At 48.1% G+C, this 4026-nt stretch overlaps 1 non-coding gene across 1 annotated transcript; it reads left to right on the top strand.

The window, feature by feature from the left end:
- The first annotated feature begins 1233 nt into the window (after positions 1–1233).
- Positions 1234–1340, top strand: LOC138424939 (U6 spliceosomal RNA). The gene has a single exon (XR_011251034.1). It is a non-coding gene; the product is annotated as a U6 spliceosomal RNA (small nuclear RNA).
- The last annotated feature ends 2686 nt before the right edge of the window (positions 1341–4026 follow it).

Genomic DNA, 4026 nt, shown 5'->3' with positions numbered 1-4026 from the left:
AAGACAAAATTCAGTCTCAGGTTTCCTGAGCGCCGAAGAATTAATGCTTTTGAACTGACTGTGGTGTTGGAGAAGACTCTCGAGAGTCCCTTGGACTGCGAGGAGATGAAATCAGTCAACCCTAAAGGAAATCAGTCCTGAATATTCATTGAAAGGACTGATGCTGAAGCTGAAGCTCCAATATGATGGGAAGAACTGACTCATTGGGAAAGACCCTGATGCTGGAAAAACTGAAGGGAAAAGGGGGAGAAGGGGATGACAGAGGGTGAGATGGTTGGATAGCATTATTGACTTGATAGACATAAATTTGAGCAAGCTCCGGGAGGTGGTGAAGGACAGGGAAGCCTGACATGCTGCAGTCAATGGGGTCGCAAAGAGTCGGACATGACTGAGTGACTGAACAACAGGCTTCCTAGGTGGAAAAGTGGAAGCTAAGTGACTGGGGAGTCAAGGGGAGATGACTGCTGATGCTCAGAGAGGTTAGGACTTCCTGGGGGGCTGGGTCATCTTGACTGAGCTCCTTGACCAGAGGACACCCAGGGGCCCAAAGGTGAGCTCACGAGGAAGGGAGGCCTGAACTGGTGAGCCTGGCTCACGGGGGTTGAGGAGCAGGGGACGTAGTAAGGCAGGGTGGGAGCTGCGGTTGGATGTTCCTCCCACTGCACACACAGAGCAGGCTAAGCATATGTGAATGCGCATCAGAGAACTGCCACCCTGGAGCCCAAGCTGAGGCATCCCAGCTGTGGGGAGGTTTGTGTGAGCCAGGCTGCTGTGCACAGCTGAACCAGCTGCAGACGGCATGTTTGTATTCTCGGGCCACACAGCTGTGTGTGAGCACTGCGTTTCTGGAGCCGGGGGGCAGCCTGCACAGTGGCTCTGACCCCGAGTCTGCCCACCCCTTCAGGACCAGTCTTCCGTGATGATACCATGTGGCAGCTGCAGACGCGATTACCAGGAACAAGACTGGGCAGACTCTTGCTCGCTCTCCACCAGGCATTTCAAGGCAAGAGTCTGTAAGGCCCAAGGATACTGGGAGATGGGGACAGAGAACGTCCAGGGAAGGAATTTTCTTCTAGATGATGTGGGAAGGCGGGAGCTGGGTGATCAAAGAATAGAAGAGAGACGACTGGTTTGTATCCCAAGCTGGGTGAATGGGACATACCAGTTGTGTTAAGATCCCTCTGGGAAGAGGGGACACCTTTTATGGGTGAGGTTTTAAAAATGTGCACTTTTGTGCTCGCTTTGGCAGCACATATACTAAAATTGGAACGATACAGAGAAGATCAGCATGGGCCCTGTGCAAAGATGACACGCAGATTCGTGAAGTCTTCCATATTTTTTGATATATGGCAGAAACCAACACAATATTGTAAACTAATTATCCTTCAATTAAAAATAAATGAATTTATTTTGAAAAATCTGCACTTCTGACACCATAGCTCCTAGAAGAGCTCATAGGCAAAACATTCTCTGACATAAAACATACCAATGTTTTCTTAGGTCAGTCTCCCAAGGCAATAGAAATAAAAACACAAATAAACAAATGGGACCTAAGCAAACTTACAAGCTTTTGCACAGCAAAGGAAACCATAAACAAAACAAAAAGACAACCTAAGGAATGAGAGAAAATATTTGCGAAGATGTGACCGACAAGGGCTTAGTTTCCAAAATAAACAAGCAGTTCATAATACAACTCACCAACCACAAAAACTCAATTGAAAAACGAACAGAAGACCTAAACAGACATTTCTTCAAAGAAGACATACAGATGGCCAAAAGCATGTGAAAAGATGCTCAATATTGCTAATTATTAGAGAAATGCAGATAAAACCTAGAATGAGGAAATCCCTCACAGTGGTCAGAATGGCCATCAGTAGGAAGTCTACAATGATTAAAGGTGGAGAGTGTATGGAGCACAGGGAACTCTCTTACACTGTTGGCTGGAATGTAACTTGGTATAGCCACTATGGAAAACAGTATGGCGTTTCCTCAAAAAACTAAAAGTAGAATTACCATATGACCCAGCAGTCCCACTCCTGTGCATACATCCAGACAAAAGTAAAATTCCAAAAAGATACATGCACCTTCGGGTTCACTGCAGCACTGTTTACACCAGCCAAGACATGGAAACAACTAAAGGTCCACCGACGGAGGAATGAGCAAAGAAGATGCCGCACATACATACAGAGGAATATTACTCGGCCGTGAAAAGAGTGAAATAATGGCGTTTGCAGCAACCTGGATGGAACTGGAGATTGTCATACTAAGTAAAGTCAGAAAGAGAAAGATGAATGCCATATGCTATTACTTGTATGTAGAATCTAAACTATCACACAAATGAACTTTGCTACAAAACAGAAACAGACTCACAGACATAGAGAGCAGACTTGCTGTTGCCAAGGGATGGACTGGGAATCTGAGATCACCAGATGCAAATTAGGATCGATAAACAACAAGATCCTACTGTATGGCACAGGGAACTAAATATCCTGTGATGAACCATATGGAGAAGAATGTGGACAGGAATGGATGCGCTGTGCTCAGTCACTTCAGTCGTGTCCGACTCTGCGACTCATGGACTGTAACCCACCAGGCTCCTCTGTCCACAGGATTCTCCAGGCGATGATACTGGAGTGGGTTGCCATGCCCTCCTCCAGGGGATCTTCCTGACTCCAGGACTGCACTGCAGGTGGATTCTTTATCCACTGAGCCACCTGGGAAGCTCATATATATGTGTAACTGAGTCACTTTGCTGTACAGCAGAAATTAGCACATTATAAATCACCTATACTTCAATAAAAAAGAAAAAATCTGCATTTATGGACATTGGTTCAAATTATGACTCATCATACATCCAAAGGCACAGGTTTTTATCAGTGTGTACCCATCAACAGGCAAAGATTCTTGTGCAAGCACTGCGGTGGACATAGAGAAGTGCTGGCCCTCAGTGACTTATTAATGAAGGAGGAGAGACCTGAATCGTTCTGTCAACTCTGCCCCAGATCCGAGTCAGCTGTCTTCAGGGAGGAAACCCTCTGACTTAGGGTGAGTTCTCAGAAGCAGGCTCAGAGACAGGGATCGTGGGAAATGGATTTATTTGGGTGGTGCTCCCAGAGGGAGAGGGCTGAGGGAGCAGGGCTGTGAACCCAGGCACATCTCTGCAAGGTCACACCTCAGAGTTTATGGGCTTTCCTTGTTCCCAGTCAGTCAGTCCTTGGCTAAGGGACTCCTGGGAGGTCAGAAACTTCCAGGCACGCAGAGCCTTTTGCTCTTGTGGGCAGAGGGCTGCGGTAGCCTGTAGACAGTCCTCCCAAGTGAGCGGCGGCTGTGGAACCAGAGGAACTCACTGCTGGGGGGAGGCACGCACAGAAAGGGTCGGAGGACTGCCTCTGGGGGTGGGCAGAGCTCTGTCTACCATCCCTCTAAAGGCTGAACAGCTCCCATACCTCACGTTGACCCTTCCCTCAGAACTGTTTTAAGATCTGATTCCCTGGAGGAGGGTGACACTTGGGTCAGAACCACCCAGGCTGAGGGTGACTCCTTAATCCCCCAGCTTTGTGACCTTGAGCAAATGACTCTGACCTTCACTTTCCTCCTTGGCAAGAGGGGAACAGTAATTCCTGCCTCTCAGGGTGGCTGTAGAGATAAATGAGGCAGAGCCTGCTAGGCACCTTCCCTCTGCTTGGTGGACAGCAGGAACCTGGGAGATGCCAACTTCCTGCCGTCCCTTCCCCTCCCTTCTTTTGGTGAAGAACCTATTTCCCGGTGAGTGCCAGGTCTGCTGAAAAGTCCCGGCAACCTGCTCGTTTTGTTTATGTACCGCTCTGTGGAAGGTAACAATTTAGATGGCAAATTGCACTGCCAGACTCAGGGAGTTGGTGTATTAATTCCTGACTATTTACTGCGACAGGTTTAAAGCCCAATATGTCAGGGAGCGCTGGGGCTCCTGCACCACGGCACACGGAATTGCAAAGCCAGACAAACTTCCAGCTTCCCGCGAGCATCAAGCATCTCAGAGTGCTGCTC

The sequence above is a fragment of the Ovis canadensis genome, chromosome 19 (genome assembly GCF_042477335.2).
Source record: "Ovis canadensis isolate MfBH-ARS-UI-01 breed Bighorn chromosome 19, ARS-UI_OviCan_v2, whole genome shotgun sequence".
Taxonomy (NCBI): Eukaryota; Metazoa; Chordata; class Mammalia; order Artiodactyla; family Bovidae; genus Ovis; species Ovis canadensis.
Note: the sequence above shows the minus strand (reverse complement) of the source record. Positions and strands in the feature narration are given on the sequence as shown.